The following is a 20,519-nucleotide window of genomic DNA, read 5'->3' on the forward strand; positions in this document are numbered from 1 at the left end:
ACACCCTAGAATGGGAGTTCCTATTTGCTGCACTGCACAAGTATGGATTGGGGGAGCTATTTATAGGCCTCGTCAAGTTGCTATACACGCGTCCCACAGCCAGAGTCAAGACGGGCCCATATATATCGGAGTGGGTTCCCATAGAACGCGGCACGAGACAAGGCTGCCCACTCTCCCCATTGTTATTCACGCTTGTCAGTGAGCCATTAGCTGAGGCACTTCGCAATACACAAGATGAATGGGGAATCCCGTTGGGAGACTGCATACATGCGGTCTCATTATACGCGATGACCTGCTGATATATCTCAGAGATGTGGGGCAGTCGTGTGTGGCAATTGAGGTCAAGCTGCTCGAGTTCACCTTAGTGTCAGGACTGAGGGTGAATTGGGAAAAGTCATGCCTGTATCCATTTGTAGAGTCTACCCCTGACCCGCAATTAGTCATCAATGGTAGGGCTGTGCATTGGCAGATTAAAGCATTCCGATATCTAGGGATTCTTATATAAAGGGACCCACAGGATCTCCACGAGGGCAACTTGATTTGTGCTGTCACAGCAGTGAGGGCGCAGATGTCTTTTTGGAATACCTTGCTGTTAGCGGTTATGGGCAGGATTGCGTTGCTAAAAATGGTGGTCCTACCACGCCTCCTTTATTACTTCGCAAACTTACCATTGCACCTTAGAGCGCCGTTTTTTAAAAACTTGGAGTCAGATATGTGGCAATTTCTTTTGGCATGGGTCGCGAAGCAGAGTATCACTGGCTAAAATGTATCCACTGACCACCCAGGGAGGACTCTCTCTACCCAATATGGAGCAATATTATCTAGCTGCGCAGCTTCAGTGGGTGGCATGTTGGCTAAGTGCACACCAACTTGAAGACACAGCAGCGCAGACGCCTGGGCTCACTCACTCCCAGATAGTGACACTTTTCCATCCAGGTCAGACAGGCAGCACGCCTACACAGCTCCTGGTCCGGGAGGCATATCAATGCTATTGGTGTAGTCTTCGCATCACACACCAAGTAGCGCCATACGCACTATCGCTTCCTATACTGGGCACACCCAGGAGGCTTAAGACAGTAAGCAGCGCAGAACTTACACATTGGGAAGAGGTTGGTATACAGACGCTAAGTGACCTGTACAATGAAAGGCAGCTCTTCCCGTTCGCGGAGCTGGCCGAAGGTTCGGACTTACCGCAGGGTCAGTTCCTGTTGCATACCTCAGTGATACATGCACTGAGCGTGCTGTGGGGTGATATGACACAGGAACCTACCACCCACCTAACTATACAATACTTGCACAAGTTGGGCACAGGCTACCATCTAACCAAGTGGTTCACGGAATCTCTCAGAACTCACACTTCACCGCAATTGCTTTACCTCTGTACCCACTGGGATGCGGATTTGCAATGGCCTACCACAGACGGGGAATGGTAAAATATACTCGAGAGCCCCACACCAATCCCTCATAATGCCAGATTTCGGCTCAGCCAATACTATATAATCCACAGAGCCCATCTGACACCGGAAGGTGTAAACAGGTATTTTGATAGCACCAACGCCAGGTGTGCAAGATGCGATGACGCAGACCTATTACACATGCTATGGTCACGCACTGCTATTCAAGCATATTTGGGTGCGGTCACCAGCTGTCTAACCCAGTGCGCAGAATGTTCCTTGGACTGGACATGGGAACTGTGTATTTTGGGGCCGTACCCAAGATCCCCAAAATACAAAGGGACTTTTAGATACATAGATGTGGGCCTCCTCGTTGCCAAGCATCTACTGGAAGTCCCCTGCCCCCCCCAGTAACAACAGCAGGATATCAATCCCTATTGTATTTAGCGCAGGCGGAGAGTGTAGCGCTCCGCCAAGAAGACGCCATGGGGTTGCGAAAGCAGCCAATGGTGGTGGCGTGGGATGCAATATTATCAGACTTCTGCACGGCCTGGCGAGACTGCTCGGAGGCATCAGCAGATGAGCCCGAGGATGACGAGGAATAGGCAATAGAAGATAGCATATAGTACACGGAAAGAAGGGAAGTGCTCTGCACTCCGCCAAGGAAGCCTGTACAAGCGTATGGATGAAATCCTATTCCTCCACCTCACCCCACTCTTTCTTTCTCCCCCCCACTCCCCTCTCCCTCTCCAACCTACCCCATTTCCTTCCCCCTTCTCTCTATGAGCCACAACCCCTCCCCTCTCTCTCCAATTTCTTCCCTACTCACCTCCCATATATATATTTAGCCCCCAAACACCACGATACACCATCTGAATTGTGAACGTTGGGCATTGGAAGGTATAGGGAGCTACATACACACCACACACAGTTTTGATAGATGACTAGGTTGGCACAGCGCGATGGGTAGACCATAGCTGTGATGCATGTAGCGATACGTAGACCTACTGTATATGTTCCAGGAGGTGGGGTAAAATGTTATATGTTTTAGTCCATTTAAGCTGCATATAGTTAAAGCCTGAATGTCAAGATGACACGCCAACTGTTGGTACACAGGGCTTGTAATAGGTGATAATGACTGAAATGTCTACTGCCATAATTGCATTGTTTATACAAAGCTAAGATGTAAACTGAGTTGAATCACAGTTGTGTCACATGTAATGTAAACTGCAAATATAACAATAATAATAAAAACAAAGTTAAACAAAAAAAAGTATTTTTAGGGTGTTGCAGGAAGAAGTGGAGTGTTCCTCGCTTCTAGAGAAGCTGGTGGATTTCTTATCCGACATCTCATTTGATATTGTTAGGTCATTTGCCCTGGTGAAAGGAGCATAATCTCTGCCAGAAGTGGAATCTTTATCTGAAATAGTGGAATATGTATGTGGCACACAAATCTGTGGCTTTGTGTATGCCATTTAAGGGAAACAGGCTCTTTTTGGTTGTGATCTGGAAGAAAGAATACACAGGATCTGCTCCATTTTTAAAAACAATTTGTATTGCTTTTCATCTTAACATCACAGAAGCAAATTACAAGCAAACTGATCTGTGTTACATGTCCAGGAGCATGAATCCCACCATGGTATCTGTGCATTTATAACAGTATAGAGTATTTGACAGGAGTAATTGGTCCAAAAAGTAAACTGATAAACAAGAGTACACTTAAGTCATAACGGTTACAATTCCTTTTGTCAGAATGGGTTAAGAGGACTCTGGTTCTGGGTTTTGTTCCTCTTCAGAATCTTTTTTTCTCCTAACCATCAAGAAGTACTGGCCATCAAGAGAAAGAGAAGTCCGTATTGCCATCTTTAAACCAGCATTCCTGAATATGCTGAGAAGAGCTTGGTTCACTAAGTGGAAGAAAGGTTAAGGTCATTCCAATCAAAAGTAGCAAAGGAAGAATACAGAGTAGAGTTTTTGGAAATCCCATCATTCCTACTCAAGAGCCTCTAGATTTGATCAGGAAGGAGGCATTGAGGGCAACTTTTCACAATCTGTCATCCTAGTTCCGAGGAAAGAGAGGGGCAGGGTAGTGTTCTTGATTTCTTTTTGTGGTCCACAAACATTCAGGACAGTTCAGACTGATAACTAGATTGAAAAGGAGTAGCCCATTGGCTAAAAATATTTTCATTAAAAATTTAAATGTTGGTACGTGGAGGGTCGGGGTCAGGTGTTGGAGGAAGGAACATGGCGGCCGCGATGTAAACGGTCGCGGACTGCTGGAGGAGGAGATGTGAGATAAGAGTGTCTGAGCCCCCCCGCACTCCCTTTTTTTCGAATTAGGATTTGTACTATGTACAGAGCATAGCAAGACAAATATAACCTCAAAATTCTCTATACTTACCAGAATCGGGGCATTTGATGGTATTGACTCGGCTAACTGGCGAGGGCGTCCCCGGTGTTAGAGGTCGTGCTTCCTGTACTCTTATTATAGGTAAAATACAGGAAAACTCCAAGTCCCAGAATGCTTAGAGCCTTGTATACCTTCCCATGTAGCCTTGCACTAGCTCACGTGACTTCAACCGGCATATAGGCTGCCTGCTCCTTACCAACAATGCTTGGCCTCACTTCCTGGATTGGGACCACGCCCCTGTTTCCCGTTTGGAGCTTCCCTGGATCGGATCGTCGTTTGTCGAGTGTTCACGAGTTGGTGGAATCCTTTTTGGCGGATTTATTCAGTGTGAAGATGCAGAATCGTGAGTGCGCTGCGTGAAGATGCAGAACCGTGAGTGCGCTGCATATTGATTTAGTTCATGCTTCCTCTGCACCCTGAAGAACTTCTTTCAGTGCTGGTGGGGAGCGTGTCCTCAACTGGCGCCATGAAACTTTATTGAGAAATTTTTTTACATTGACGATATCATTAGCGCTGGCTCATCGCTGCATTATTTTTGAATCTGTAGCGCGAAATGCGCTGTGTAGGACTCTTGCCTGTTTTGTTTTTGCCGGGAGCGCTGTTTGGCGAGCTATACAAATTGCCCTTTAACCCCCTCAGCGCAGGAACGCGCTGTGACTTTCTCGAAGATCCTTACCGCTGACTAGCAGTTTAGAGGAGATTCAACAGCCTTTCAATTTTGTTTTGGTTTACGAAGAGTCCAAACCTTTTTTGGGACAGACAGTCTTGCTTAATACTTTAACAACCCAGGGACTCACATGAAGAAAGGACTTAACCGTACATTGGAGATCTCTCTTGTTTATGAACTCGCCACACAGTGCTTTGTACAAACGTGGTAGGTGTGACACAGCCAACACCCTCCATTCAGTTCGCCTCCTGTCCTCATTACCTGGGTGAACCAAAGGAGCAGGGGCTTCTTATTTTGAATCGTCTGTCAGTGCCTAAGTTTTAATGTGTGAGTATGAGGAGGTATACAAGGTTCTAAATACTATTGGAGGGTGGAGGGTCACGGGGAATCCTCTTACACTTGTCTTGTTGTTTTTGTCTTTTTGTAGGAACCCTGACGCCTATACCTGACATCCCTGTAGAAAACCCGGTGGTCCTTTCCGGTCTCTTCGCCCTCTAGGGGGTCCAAGTCTTCCGGTAGTGTGTTATTCCCTACAGGAAGCTGGACCCTGTGAGAGCGAAGGGGCTCTCTCTTCGCTCCTGTGGATCTCGGACTCTCTGTCGTGGACTCAGAACCGGACACCCGGCCTCAGAGACGCGGGGATTACGCCGACATGGCTGAAGGCAGCGGGCTCGCTGCAGCGGCTCAGAGTGGCGCGTGCATAGAGTGGAAGAGGTAGCACAAGCCTTCTTGCGTCGTATGTGGCATTTCTGAGCCACCAGAGAGTGGGCTCAATTCGGATTCACGGCAAAGCAAGGCCACAGCTGGATGGCAACAATAGAAGGTGTTTGAGGAAGAACCTTGCAAATCGCCTTTCACCCCCTATGGAGAAGGAGAGTTTGATGCCTGCAAGGAAGAGAGGTGAGAAGAAAGGTGAGACCTCTGGTGTAAATTTGGACCAGATTTCGAGGTACACGCTCCGCACTCGGACCCTTGGAGTGGTGGAAAGTTCAACAGGGGTAAGTCATAACTTCAGTTTACTAGTGGCCCCTGGGAATATTTCGGCTGGTAAAGCTCCTCCTGAAGCTACAAAAGTAGGGAAAGTTACGAGGCATCAGGGGAAGAGCCCCCGGGGCAGGGGGAAAAAGATCTCCCCCTTGCAAGCTAAAATCACTCCTTCATTAAAAGCATACTATAAAGTGTTGACACACGTAATGGCATCAGGAGATAATGGAGGTGGAGGTGGTGCGAGTGGGGGGGCGCAGAAGCAATGGATCGAACAAAAGGCCAGCCTTATGGAGCCTGTTAACCCCGCTAAGCTTGTAACTAACCCAGGAGAGGAGAAACAAGGGGGCCAAGGAACACAAGAAGATGGGGTAGCTGAGATGGGTTCCTAGTAACAACTCAGAATAGGTTTAGTATTCATCAAGAGAATGAGATTGCGGAGATTGGAGCAGGCAAGCGGGGGCAGAGACCCCATGGTACAAATAAAAAACTTGTTAGCTCCCTTCAAGCACGTTAGCACTAGTGGGCCCCTCAGTGGTACCTCAGCCGCTCTTGAAAAAGCCAGATGTCACATTGGCTTCTATTCTTATGGATCTTAAGAGAGAACTCAGAGACTGGTTTGAGATATCAGAGAAGAACCAAGCGGATATACAAGCCTCATGTACGGTCCTCGCATAAAAGTTGAACGATGTCGCCATTCGAACAGGGAAGCTTGAGGAGGAAGTAAGCACTATACGAAAAGACATTTCAAACAAAACAAAAGGAGTCGAGGCCTTAGCTAAAGAAAATGCTAGCCTCAGGGAAGATTTGGAAAGATTAGAAAATCATTCCGTTAGAAACAACCTGAGGATCCTGAGCATTCCGGAAGCGGAGGAGGGGTCAAATCTTAAGGCATTTGTGATCAAATTATTACTGGAGACAGCCCTGAAAGACAGATCAGATATCGACTTGGATCGAGAGATACAGAGGGTCCATAGAGATCCATTTAAGAGAAACCCACAGCATCAGAAGCCGAGGAAAATTCTGATTAATTTTCTTTCATACTCGGTCAAGAAACCTATTCTGTTGGCTGCACTGAGGAACGGTCCCTATGTAATGTGGAGCCCTAAGTTCCCTATTAAATCCGATTTATGTCACACAACTGATCAGAAACAATGGTAACTGAGCAAAAGAATGGGGGAACTTAATAATCTGGAGGCTAAGGCTCAAATAAAATTTCCAGCTATGCTCCAAGTCATGTGGAATAATCAAATGTGTAATATACGGACCACAGAGGAGGCAGATAGCCTGATTGAATCCATAAGGAAAGAGGGGCGCCCCTTAGTAGATGAGTCTGTCAATTTAAGAAGCAAAGAGAGTGAAAATCAAATTCCAAATTCTACCAAATACCAAAAAATGCTGTGTGATGAAGTTTGCCCTGCTGGGATGGTCCCCCGCCCCTTCTCTCCTGAATAAAGTAGGGACGTTAGACTTGCTTGTGGGGCGTCTTATTCTACTTTATTTGTTATTCTTCAGAGGCCCAATAAAGTTATTGTTAATCAAAACAAAACAGTTTAGGAACTAAAGAAAACTAAAGTCCTCTTCCTTCGAAGTCTGGTCGTCTCTATAGTTGCTTCTTGGTCCTGGGTTGTTGGCCGTGGTTCAATGGCTCAGAGAGAAGGCCGGGATGAGGCAAATGGAAAAAGAAGGAAAAGAAAAAGGGACTTTAGACACTAGTCTGTTTGTACACTGCGAGGGGGTTAGGGATGTTCGCACCACCACCAGTGTCCTTAGCTGTGCAGTGCCTAGGGTGCGGGACGTTCACTGTGCTCCGCCTGTTGTAGCCCTCCGTCCCGCCCACCACTTTCTAAATGAAAACGGATGAGTAAATGCCACTTACCTGTATCCACGACCCTCCAGGGCTGTGGTATGGGGAGAACCCTCCTCCTTATCCTCTGCTGGAGGGCTGGTCTCGATCGCTTTTAAGGGGAGGTCTTCCTCTGTCCTCGTGGTTCTTCCCTTTTGGCTGCCTCCTTCCAGCGCGTCCCGTGGGGTGTCCTCCTTCCTGGATTGTGCGTCGGTCGTGGTCTCCCGTCGCTCTCTGCTCTGCGTCTCCTTCCTGAACCCGCCTCCCTCCGGAGATAGCCGGCCTTCTCCTTCTTCCTGTCCCGTGGTTCCAGCATCAGAAGATCCAACTACTAGACCGCCACCGATACTTCCAGCTGCGGGCGACTCGGCGGCCATGTTGGATTTCTCGGCGTTATTTTCAATGCGTTGGGATGGGTCCTCGGAGACTTCATCACATGCTGTAAAAAACAAAAAGGAGAGGAAAACACATAAAGGATATATACATAATTTAGACACATAATTAATGATATTATCACTGCGGGGTGGGGGGAGGCTCAAGTATAATTATAGATAGGGCTCCTCCCTTTGGCGGTTCAATAGGCTTTATGCCTGATAGTTTGGGGAGAGTTCCAATGGGGGGGATTAATGGTACACTGGGTGGGGAACAGCGGGAAAAAATAAAAAATAAGTCCTCATTAGACATATTAGATATACTATACACTTTATCTTGGCTCATTTTTAATATAAAGAACCAGAGATCTTCGAGTCCAAGCGGCTGGGACATACTAAAATAAATGGCAGGGAGAGATAATAAAGTTAGAATTGTAATGTGGAATGTAAATGGATTAAGGTAAAAAACCAGACAAAGCTTAGTAATGAGGTACTCAGAAGAATCTAACGCCCAAGTGTGTATCATACAAGAAACCCACTTATCGGCATGTGAGAGCAGCGGATTATATTCCAAACAAAGATGGATAGGGAGCCACGTAGCATCAGATCAATCAGAATACTCTAAAGGTGTTGCAATAATCGTCAGGAAATGATCACTTCCAACACTGATAATTCAGGTAGATGGGTCACGGCCATTCTTAACCCCTTCGATGCTTAAGACGGAGCGGTTCTGTCATAAGCCACGGTGAGCGTGTGCTTATGACGGAACCGCTCCGTCATGGCACCCACCCATGGGGGAAGCGCTGGCGCTCCCCCCATGGGCAGCCCAACATCGTGCCACAAAGGGGGATGGCAGCGGAAGAGCTTCTGCTGCCCCACGACCCCCCCTCGGCAATCCTGTGACGTCAGCGTGCACAGCGCACGTCAACGTCATCCGGAAGCGCTGGGACGCCTGGAAGCCATTTGCTTCCAGGCGTCCCAAGGAGGAAGAGGTGAGTTTTGGGCTCTGGTGAGGCCAGGGGGTCAGCTCCACATGCCTTGAGCCATCGGGGGAGAGAAACAGGGCATTCATGCTGCACTATCGCGCACAGTGTTGCGATTGTGCAGCAGGAATGCCCCCACTAGAAACCAGGGATGGGTTATTTTATGAAAGGAAGCACCCCCTTGGGCAAGAGTCGCTTCTTTAGGGGGAGGTTTAATTTTAAGACTTTTCTGCCCCCCCCCCCCCGGGGACAGATTTCCCGATTTCTTGGACCATTTCTGGCCCCAGGGGGGCAGAAAAGCCCACTAGAGCCAGGGATTGTTTTTTTAATTGCCTTGGAAGCGACCCCTTGGGTAAGGGTCGCTTCCATGGGCCCTATTTAAAAAAAAAAGTATATTCTGCCCCCCCCTGGGGTCAGATCGGTTTGTTTATTTGGCCTTTCTGCCCCCCAGGGGTGCCAGAAAACCCCTTTAGACACAAGGGAATTTTTATTAATTAAATTGGAAGCGACCCCTTGCGCAAGGGTCGCTTCCTTAGTGGGATCATTTTTGTAAAGACTTTTCTGACCCCCCTGGGGACAGATCACCTGCATTTTTTGGGGTTTCTGGCCTCAGGGAGGCAGAAAAGCCCACTAGAGCCAGGGATGTTTTAAAAATTAAAATGGAAGCGACATCTTGGGCAAGGGTTGTTTTCAAGGGCCATATTTAAAAAAAAAGTATATTCTGCCCCGCCTGGGGGCAGATCGGTCTGTTTATTTGGCTTTCTGCCCCCTTTCTGCCCCCTGGGTTGCAGAAAACCCCACTAGACACCAGGGAGTGTTATACATTTTAAATGGGAGCGACCCCTTGGGCAAGGGTCACTTCTTTATGGGCCTTATTAATTTTTAAGACTTTTCTGCCGCCCCCAGGGACAGATCGCCTGCATTTTTAGGTGTTTCTGGCCCGGGGGAGGGGGGGGGGGGGGGCAGAAAAGCATTATAGAGCCAGGGATTTAAAAGTAAATAAATTGGAAGCAACCCCTTGGGCAAGGGTCGCTTTCAGGGGGCAGATGTTTTTAGTGTGTGTATTCTGCCCCCTTGGGGGCGATCGGCCTATGTTTTTGGCCTTTTTACCCCAAGGGGAGGGGCAGAAAATCCACTAGGCACCAGGGATTTTGTTTTGTGTGTCATGGAAGCGATATGGTTGTCCAAGGGGGTAAAATGTGGTTAATATTTTTTCTGCCCCTCTTGGGGACAGATCTGCCAGTTTTTTGGCCTTTCTGCCCTAGGCGGGATGGGGGAGGCAGAAAACCCTACTAGGCACCAGGGATTTATTTCTTTAACAAGGGGGCACATTTCTGTCTGCTGTTTTCTGCCCCACCTGGGGGACAGATCGGCCTGGCAGACAACCTAACCCGATCCCTTGGGAAAAATCACCCCCCATTTTTCTCTGCCCTATTTGAAGGCCCATCTGGCAGATTGACCATTTGGGTAGTGACATAGCGTGTTATAATGTTAATTGTTTTATTTCTTGTGAATTGCAATTGTAATGCTTTATTTCTCCCTTTTTGTTTTAGTTCAAGGCTTTTGCTCTTTAGACTGTTCCAAGTTGCGGTTTCGTTACTGGTGATTCTGCTGTAGTTGCATGTGTTTTGTAAGAGACTTTTTTTTGTACAATGTAAATGTTTTTCATTTCTCTGCATGAATGTATTTTTTACAAATGGTGTAATAATAGCAGTATGTTTGGCCTCTGTTATTTGAGTGTCAAAAACTTTTTGCATGTGTGTTCGATGTGTATTTTGTTGTCTTGTGAGTAATTGGTTTTGTTTTTTTCTTTCTAGTGGGATATCGTTGGTTTTTACTGTCTCTCTGCAGAGTAGGTGCTGGTGAGTGTAGCTGTCTCTTGCAAGTGAACCGTATAGTTTTTGAGTATATAGATCTTTGTGATAAAGGCACACATTTTTTTTACTTACTTATTTTGCACAGTGTTGGTTGTTGTTGACTTGTTTGTGCAGTCTCCTTTCTTAGTAAGGATAATGGCTAGCCGCAAGATTACTGCTCAGGAGCTTGTTAGTATGCTTTTTGAGTCTTCCTCTGACCATGGTTCAAAGACTGACTCTGCATGTGAGGCAGAGGAGGGAGGGGAAGATTCAGGCAGTGAGTTTTCTCTCCACATGGAATCATTGGATGATGAAGCTACTCTCAGTGCGGATGAAGCGCCTCTTGGTGCGGATAAAGTTCCTGTTTTAGAGGAGGACATTGATGTGCCGACAGTGCAGCAAGAGGCATCTGGGTTGCAGCCTGGGGCTGCAAGGCATCCAGTTGGAAGTGATGACCTCTGGGTTATCCCAGGCATGGTGCAGCTGGCATTGCCAGACTTTACTGGTGTTCCAGGCTGTAGAGTGAATACAGAAAACGTTTTGCCGATAATTTCTTTTCAGTTGTTTATGGACGATGTGTTTTTGGCAGAGATTGTTGAGCAGACTAATTTGTATGCCGAACAGTTTTTGAGGGACAACAGTGCCAGTCTTAAGCCCCATTCTAGAGCTACACGGTAGACTCACACAAATCTGGAAGAGATGAAGAAGTTCTTGGGTTTAACTTTTTTGATGGGCTTACTAAGGAAGACATCAATGTCTACATATTGGTTTACTAGTCCCTTGATGGCAACGGCTATATTTCCGGCAGTCATGAGTCGTGATAGGTATTTGCTTCTGCTTCGGATGCTGCATTTTGTCGATAATGGTTTAGCGTTGCCATGAGATCACCCTGAGTGTGACCGTCTTTTTAAAATTCGGCCTTTAATTGATCACTTTGTAGATCGATTTTCTGAGATCTATGCTCCAGGGAAAGAAATAGCAGTGGATGAGTATTTGGTTTCCTAGTAAGAGGGCACGCTATGGAATTAAGCTGTATGACAGTAGGACTGGATATGCCTCTAATTTCAGGGTGTACACCGGTAAGGAGTCCAGGATTAACCCCCTGGTTGTCCGTCTACTTTTGGAGTGACTGAGAAAATTGTGTGGGAACTTGGTAGAGGACTTTTTAACAAAGGTCAGCATTTATATGTAGACAACTTCTACACTGGTGTGCGGTTGTTCAGGGAATTGGCCAAAGTGGACACTGTTGCTTGTGGTACAATCCGTTATAACCGTAAAGGTTTCCCTAAAGAACTAGGTTGTCAAAAGCTTGTGTGGGAACAGTGCAGTACGTTGCGAGGAACTTCTAGCTGTGAAGTTTTCAGACAGGAGAGATGTCTACATCCTGACTACCATCCATGATGAAAGCACTTCACCTGTGACTGTGACTGAGGTCAGGTTGCTGAAGCGCGCAAACCTGTGTGCGTTTTAGACTATAATAGGCACATGGGTGGTGTTGACAGAGTAGATCAGAGGTTGGAACCTTACGCTGCTTTTCGCAAGGCTTACATTTGGTATAAGAAGTTGGCTATCCATCTTTTCCACTTGGTAACCTTTAATGGTTTTGTTGTATTCAAGGATTCTTGTCCTGAGTCAAAGATGACTTTTGCTAAGCTTCAGGAGTCTGTAATAGGTTTTAGTGGAACAGGCAAGTGTTCCTTGAGTTGGAGTGGTGGAGGATGTGGCTAGATTGAAAGATCACCACTTAACTGATCACATTCCTCTCACACCCTCAAAAGACTTTCCCAGTAGGAGATGTAGAGTCTGTTGGCGAAGAGGTACGCGGAAGGAGACTTGTATGTACTGCCCCGAGAGTCCTTCTAACCCTGGGCTGTGTGTGCCTGCTTGTTTTAGAATGTACCACATCCATGAGTGGTAAAGTGAACTGCCTGGTCTCTATTGTGTTATATTTTTTGTTCAGTTTCAAGGTTGGCATTTGTGCAATGTATTTAGTTTCAGATTTTGTGTTAGTAGATTTGTATCTATTTGCAATTTGTTTGTGTTTTCTTTTTTGCATAAAAAAAATCCTAAATGTGATGGCGGTGTGTGTAGGCTGGCACTTGGCTGGCGGAGTGCATGGACTGGCGCTTGGCTGGCAGTGTGTTTGGACTGGCGCTTGGCTGGCAGTGTGCGTGGACTGGCACTTGGCTGGTGGTGTGAGAGGACTGGCGCTTGGCTGGCAGTGTGGGTGGACTTGCACTTGGCTGGCGGTGTGGGTGGACTTGCACTTGGCTGGCGGTGTGAGTGGACTTGCGCTTGGCTGGCGGTCTGAGTGGACTGGCGCTTGGCTGGCGGTGTGCGTGGTCTGGCAATTGGCTGGCGGTGTGCGTGGACTGGTGCTTGGCTGGCGGTGTGGGTGGACTTGTGCTTGGCTAGTGGTGTGGGTGGACTGGCGCTTGGCTGGCGGTGTGGGTGGACTGGCGCTTGGGTGGCAGTGTGTGAGTAGTGACTTGCTGCTGGTCACTACACAGACTGCTAGCCAAACTCCACTCCACACAATCCGTGAGCTGGTGTGGTTGCTATGTAAGGAATGTGGGCGTGTGAAAGTGATGGGCCCTTGAATGGCGCTGTCTGCTGGTGTGAGTGTTGTAATGTGCTGGGCCCGCGGCTGGCGGTGTGAATGGTTTTGTATTTGTCACACGTATGAAAGGTGTATGAATGGCCTGTAAAGAGGTTGGTGCCTTGTCGTGGGTTTACAGCTTACGAGCTGTGAGTCAATGGTTCAGTTTCTTGTCCTTTCAATTATTAACAGTGCATTTCATTTTTGTGAAATCTCTGATTAATACACCTGTATATACTGAACCATCACTCACCTTCGTGTCAAATCCAACCAGTATGTATGTGTGCTTGAGGAATAGGTGGTTGTGCAGAAATATTTGTCTTTTCTGTTTTTGTCAAGCAGGGTGTACCTTGTCCCTTTTTGTGAATGTTTAAATGTGTTGGTTTTGTGCCTGGTGGTGTGAATGGTCTTATGTGTATCATGTATGAAAGGTGTGTGAATGGCCTGTAAAGCGATTGGTGCCTTGTCGAGTCAATGGTTCAGTTTTTTGCCCTTTCAATTATTGACAGTGCATTTCATTGTTGTGAAACCTCTTGTGAATAAAATTTTGTATAATGAACCATCACTCGCCCTCGTGCCAAATCCAACCAGTATGTGTGTTTGCTTGAGGAATAGATGGCTGTGCAGTACTCTTTGTCTTTTTTGTCTCTCTGCCAAGGTGTACATTTCATCTAAGAATAACCTACCAACTGTAGATTTTGAAGTAAACTAAACACCCATGGGAGTACATGGTGATGTCGCTCTAGTGCAGGGGTACTCACAAACTTTCTCTTGGGGGCCAAATTTACAGTGTGGTTTGTGGCCAAGGGCCGCACCTTGGGGGCGGGGTCATTGGGGGAGGGGACGGGGCTAGAGCAACAAAAAAAAAATGTGACCATGAGGTGGAACACAGGTTCCTGCAGCGGACGCCTTCGTCCACTGAGCCACCGGACCCGGCATACACATATCTCTCTCTCTCCCTCTCTCTATCTCCCTCCCTCCCTCCTCCGTCTCCCTCCGTCCTCCATCTCCCTCCCTCCTCCATCTCCCTCCCTCCTCCGTCTCCCGCCCTCTCTCCTTCTATCCGTCTCTCTCCCTTTCCGTCTCTCTCCGTCTCCCCCTCTCTGTCTCCCTCCCCCCTCTTTCTCTCTCCCCCCTCTGTCTCCCTCCCCCTCTGTCTCCCTCCCCCCTCTGTCTCCCTCCCTCCCTGTCTCCCTCTCTCTCTCCCTTCCTCTCTGTCTCCCCCTCTCTGTCTCCCCCTTCTGTCTCCCTCCCTCCCTGTCTCCCTCCCTCTCTCTCTCCCCCTCTCTCCCCCTCTCTCTCTCCCTCTCCGTCTCCCTCCCTCTCCCTCCCTCCATCCCCCTCTCCCCCTCTTCCCCTCTCTCCCTCCCTCTCCGTCTCCCTCCCTCTCCCCGTCTCCCTCCCTCTCCCCGTCTCCCTCCCTCTCAGTCGTGGTTACCTTTTTCCTTTTACACTCATTATTCTGAAATTAGTGAGTGCTTTTGCATGAAAAGGTAAGGCCATGACTACAGGGCCCGGAAGGGACCCGTTTCAGTGCCCATTGCTTATATTCTTTCAAAACATAGGCAGTATGGTATAAAAAGACCACATGCGTAAACACACAGTCGCTGTACACATTTTGTTTTCCAATTCACCCATCAAGCAGGTATTTCAGTACCTCCAGGCAAGGGCACTTTCCCACACAGGGAAAACTATGTTGTTCAAAGAGAGAGGAGTAAACAAAAGTATCACTTCACTGGCAAAAACTGTAAAGTGGCACTAATGTGTTTAGGTGTAAATAAATCAATCTGGCCACCTTGCAACCACTCTGTCTTGCTTTAATTAGTTATTTATTTTTCACATTTGGAATGTTTTATTTCTCTCCACCCGGAGGCTGCACTTGTGTCAGAGAAAGACAGCGTTTCCAGCAAAAATGTTATTCTTTTTTGGATCCATTTCACAGGGGAGCAAATAAAGGAAAGGAGGAAAGAGAGGGTAATACCCTTTCTTGAAGTCTCGGTTTTCATTAAGGAGCGAGATAGAATGAGAGGGAAGACTCGGAGGCTTAGATGCCGTCACCGTGGTGTGTGCGCGCACAGCTTAATTTATGGGGACTTGGGGAGGCTGAAGAGGATTGCTTGCAGGCACAGCCGTCTCCCTCGCTTAGAGTGAGGGGGCCCCTGGAGCGTGGGGGCCCCCGCACCACGGGGGCTGCGTTATGCCCCTGGCAGCTGAGGCAACTTCCCTTCCAGGGCACACACACAGCCCCACCCGAGTACATCACAGGTCTTTAAGAGACCATTTGCATGATAACGAGGCTTTGTTGTATTTCACCTCTTAGCGCCCCAGCAGCTCCACTCTGACTATCGCTTGAATCCCCTGGCCCCCACAGAGCAGAGTCTGTGTTTGCTGCAAGGTCCGCGGGCCGCCAAGAAAGGCTTGCCGGGCCGCTGGCGGCCCGCGGGCCGTACTATGAGTACCCCTACTCTAGTGGATCCCAACAAGTTATCTTGCCCACAATGTCCTGCAATCCTCCAAATGTAACTGTCACATTTTCCTTGCATTATCGTGCTCAAATTTTCACGCTTCAGAAAGTAACAACAAATTTCCAACTCCGCAGCATTCCCCCACGTCTCCCGATAAAATTGGTACCTCGCTTGCGTGGGTGGGTCAAGGATTTGCGACAGGCAAGGGCCCAAAACCTATTGAGGCGACATTAAAATTACCTATCACAAACCAACCTGGTTTTGCCAGGGGGGTCCCATGAGTTTTTGGCCCTGGGTTCGGCGGCCATCTAGGGCAACCTACCAAACCCACAAATTTCTGGAAACAAGACACCCGGGTAGTCCAGCGAGGTATGGCTTGCCTGGGTCCCCCAACAATCTCCTACTCAGAATACCCTGCAAACCTCAAATTTCGCTGAAAAAATCACTTTCTTCTCAAATTTCTGTGTGGGAAAGTTCTGGAATCTGCGTGGATCCACAAATTTCCTCCCACCCAGCGTTCCCCCAGGTCTCCCGATAAAAATGGTACCTCACTTGTGTGGGTAGGCACAGTGGCTGCAACAGGAAATGGCCCAAATCGTACTGTGGAGACTTCAAAATTACCTATAACAAAACGACCTGGTTTTCGGAGGGTGGCACCTGAGATTTTGGCCCTGGGCTCGGCGGCCATCTTGGAAAAGTACCAAACCCAAACATTTCTGAAAACTAGACACTGGGGGGATGGCTTGTGTGGATCCCCCAATGTTTTCCTACCCAGAATGCCATGCAAACCTCAAATTTAGTGGAAAAAACACATTTTCCACATTTCATTTGTGGAATCACCATGCCGGCACAAATGTCCTACCCCACAGCGTTCTTCTTATTGACCCGAGTAAAATGATACCTCACTTGTGTGGCTGTCCAATGCAGAATTGCCTAAAAACGTATTTTTAAAAAAATTTAGCCCTTAGAATTCTCGGTGCTATACCCTTATTCCCTATGTTTTGGGCTCTTCCCAGTCACAGGCCCTTGCCCCACCCACACAAGTGAGGTATCATTTTACTCGGGAGACTTAGGGGAACGCTGTGGGGTAGGACATTTGTGCCGGCACAGTGATTCCACACATAAATATGTAGAAAATGTGTTTTTTTCAGCTAAATTTGAGGTTTGCATGGCATTCTGGGTAGGAAAACGTTGGGGGATCCACGCAAGCCATACCTCATTGGACTCCCCCGCGTGTCTAGTTTTCAGAAATGTTTGGGTTTGGTACTTTCCCAAGATGGCCGCCGGGCCTGGGGCCAAAATCTCAGGTGCCCCCCCCCCCCAAAAACAGGTTGTTTTGTTATAGGTAATTTTGAAGTCGCCACAGTACGATTTGGGCCATTTTCTGTTGTAGCCACTATGCCTACCCACACAAGTGAGGTACCAATTTTATCGGAAGACCTGGAGGAACACTGGGTGGGAGGACAATTGTGGATCCACGCAGATTCCAGAACTTTCCCACACAGAAATTTGAGAAAAGTTGATTTTTTAGCAGAATTTGAGGTTTGCAGGGGATTCTGGGTAGGAGAATTTTGTGGACCCATGCAAGCCATACCTCGCTGGACTCCCCCGGGTGTCTAGTTTCCAGAAATGTGTGGGTTTGGTAGGTTTCCCTAGATGGCCGCCGAGCCCCGGGCCAAAGCTTATGGGACCCCCCTTGCAAAACCAGGTTGGTTTGTGATAGGTAATTTTGATGTCACCTCAATAGGTTTTGGGCCCTTGCCTGTCGCAGGTCCTTGACCCAACCACACGAGTGAGGTACCATTTTTATCGGGAAACCTGGGGAAACGCTGGGTGGGAGGAAATTTGTGGCTCCACGCAGATTCCAGAACTTTCCCACACAGAAATGTGAGAAAAAAGTGAATATTTCAGCGAAATTTGAGGTTTGCAGGAGATTCTGGGTAGGAGAATGTTGGGGGACCCACGCAAGCCATACCTCGCTGGACTCCCCTGGATGTCTAGTTTAAAAAAATGTGTGGGTTTGGTAGATTTCCCTAGATGGGCGCCGAGCCCCGGGCCAAAAACTCATGGGACCCCCTTGCAAAACCAGGTTGGTTCGTGATAGGTAATTTTGATGTCACCTCAATAGGTTTTGGGCCCTTGCCTGTCGCGGGTCCTTGACCCACCCATGCAAGTGAGGTACCATTTTTCTCAGAATACTTTGGGGAACACGGGGTGGGTGTAAATTTGTGGATCCACACAGATTCCAGAACTTTCCACCACAGAAATGTGAGGACAATGTGTTTTTTTGATAATATTTTAGGGTTGCAAGGGATTCTGGGTAACAGAACCTGGTTAGAGGCAGTCAAGTCAACCCATCCTGGATTTCCCTGGGTGTCTAGTTTTCAAAAATGTATAGGTTTGCTGGGTTTTCCTAGGTGACGGCAGAGCTAGGGTTAAAAAACTACAGCTAGGTACTTTTCCAAAAAAGGGTCATTTTTCACGGTGAAATTGTGGTGTGTCCATGTTGCGTTTTGCGCCATTTCCTGTCGTGGGCATTAGGCCTACCCACACAAGTGAGGTACCATTTTTCTCGGAAGACTTTGGGGAATGCTGGGTGGGTGGAAATTTGTGGATCCACGCAGATTCCAGAACTTTCCACCACAAAAATGTGAGGAAAATGTGTTTTTTTGGACAATTTGTTAGGTTTGCAAGGGATTCTGGGTAACAGAACCTGGTGAGAGTCAGTCAAGTCACCCCATCCTGGATTCCCCTGGGTGTCTAGTTTTCAAAAATGTATAGGTTTGCTAGGTTTCCCTAGGTGCCGGCAGAGCTAGGGTTAAAAAACTACAGCTAGGCAATTTGCAAAACAGGGGTAATTTTTCATTGTGATATTGTGGTGTGTTCACGTTGCGTTTTGAGCCGTTTCCTGTTGTGGGTACTATGCCTAACCACACAAGTGAGGTACCATTTTTATCGGGAGCTTAGGGTAATTCAGATTTGTAAAGCAACTGTAATTACCTATTGACTTTTGATGCATTTCTGCCTTCCAAATGAAAGACAATGTGTAAAAAAGAAGTCATTTTGAAAATGACCGCTAATTCTCATGCAGGTATGAGTATTCCCAATTTCGGAAATGTGCAAATATCTACTGTTTCTAAACTCTATATTTTGTTCCCATTTCAGAAATACATAGGTGTGTTTCATACTGATTTTTCCATGTATACATTTTCCCAGAATATTGCTATATACCCGGTGCATAATAAAAAAACATTGCAAGTCGCTTCTCAGTTTTTGGCTCTGGGTTCGTTGGGTTCTTGGTAAACCTACAAATCGTATATATCCCCACAACCAGAAAGGTCCAGCGGTTGTAACAGTATATTGCTTTCAAAGAGCTGTCATAATTAGAAGAAGTTACAGGTGAAAACGTTGACACAAAAGGCTGTTTTTTTCGACTAATTTTCAATTTTTCCTATATTTAACTGTTAGTTTCTATAAAGAAACCTTGAACGATCTACACAAATGACCCCTTGCTGAATTCAGAATTTTGTCTACTTTTCTAAAATGTATAGCTTTCCAGGAGCCATTATTGCTTTTATACCCATTTCTACCATTAACTGGAAGGAGATTGAAAGCACCAAAAATAGCAAAAATAGGCTATGTCCCAGAAAAATGCCAAAACTGTGTAAAGATTTTGGTTTTCTGAGAAAAATCTGTCATTGCCTAAAAGCTGGGAAAATAGTGATTTCAGCCCCACAAACCCTTTTTTGATATCATTTGTAGGGAAAAACCCAGACACTTTCATTTGCAGCACTTTTTTCCCATTTTTCCCAAACAAAACCAAAATGTAGCTGTATTTTGCTAATTTCTGGGTCCCCTCCAGGGGAATCCACAAACCCTGGGTACCTTTAGAATCCCCATGATGTTGGAAGAAAAGGACCCAAATTTGGCGTGGATACCTCATGTGGTCAAAAAGTTACAGGGGCCTAAACACAAACTACCTCAAATAGCCAAAATAAGGCTTAGCACGGGGGGGGGGGGAAGCCTAGCAGCGAAGGGGTTAAATGTCTGGGTTCTGAGCTTGTGTGCGCTGGTTTCTATGGCCCGAATACGGACGACCCCCAGTATATAGTGGATATGCAATTAAGATTAGCAGGGTCAACATCACCCATAATAATAGGTGGTGATTTTAATACTCTTCTGAACCCAATATTAGATAGATCCACAAGTAGGAGGGGGTTCAGACCCAAGCACCAAAAACAAGGCAGGCTTTTAAACACATGTTAAATGAAAAGTAAAAGAGGCTATACTTTTCATTGCAAGCAGTATCATCAATTTTCATGTCTAGACTATATATTAGTAGGCAGAGAGTGGGCGGGGAAAATAAAGGAGGTGCATATATTTCCAGGACACATCTCGGATCATAGTATGGTCAGTATCACACTGGGGTAGATTAGTGTTAGTAACAATGTTAGATGGATGGTGAAGAGAGCCATACTATCGGATTTAGGCGTGGCTGCCCTTTTGAAGGAAAAAACTGTAGAATTTTTCCGGATTAATGCTCACTCAGCACCAATTGGTGTTATTTGGGACACTTTCAAGGCCTATACTTGGGGGTTCTGCAAAGTCAGGTCTCATATAAGAATAAAGTGGAGCGAGCGGACTTAAAAAAGTTGGAGGAGGAGATTGGTTCATAGAAGGAAGGGTGCAGCAGGATACACAGTATAGGGAGGATATGGTAAAAAAGTTGGATGAAGCCAGGTTAAATTATAGAATTAGATTAGCAACAAAGAGCAGAGAAAAGTGGGAGACAAGCCGTATGCAACATTTTGAGTATGGCGAAAAAGCCGGAGCACTATTAGCCTGGAAGGCGAGGGCAGATAGGGTGAGAAACCACATTGGAGAGTTGGTCATTAATCCCGAGGGGGATATTACCAATAATGAGGAGGAAATTCAGGAAAGTAT

The sequence above is a fragment of the Triturus cristatus genome, chromosome 10 (assembly GCF_964204655.1).
Source record: "Triturus cristatus chromosome 10, aTriCri1.1, whole genome shotgun sequence".
Taxonomy (NCBI): domain Eukaryota; kingdom Metazoa; phylum Chordata; class Amphibia; order Caudata; family Salamandridae; genus Triturus; species Triturus cristatus.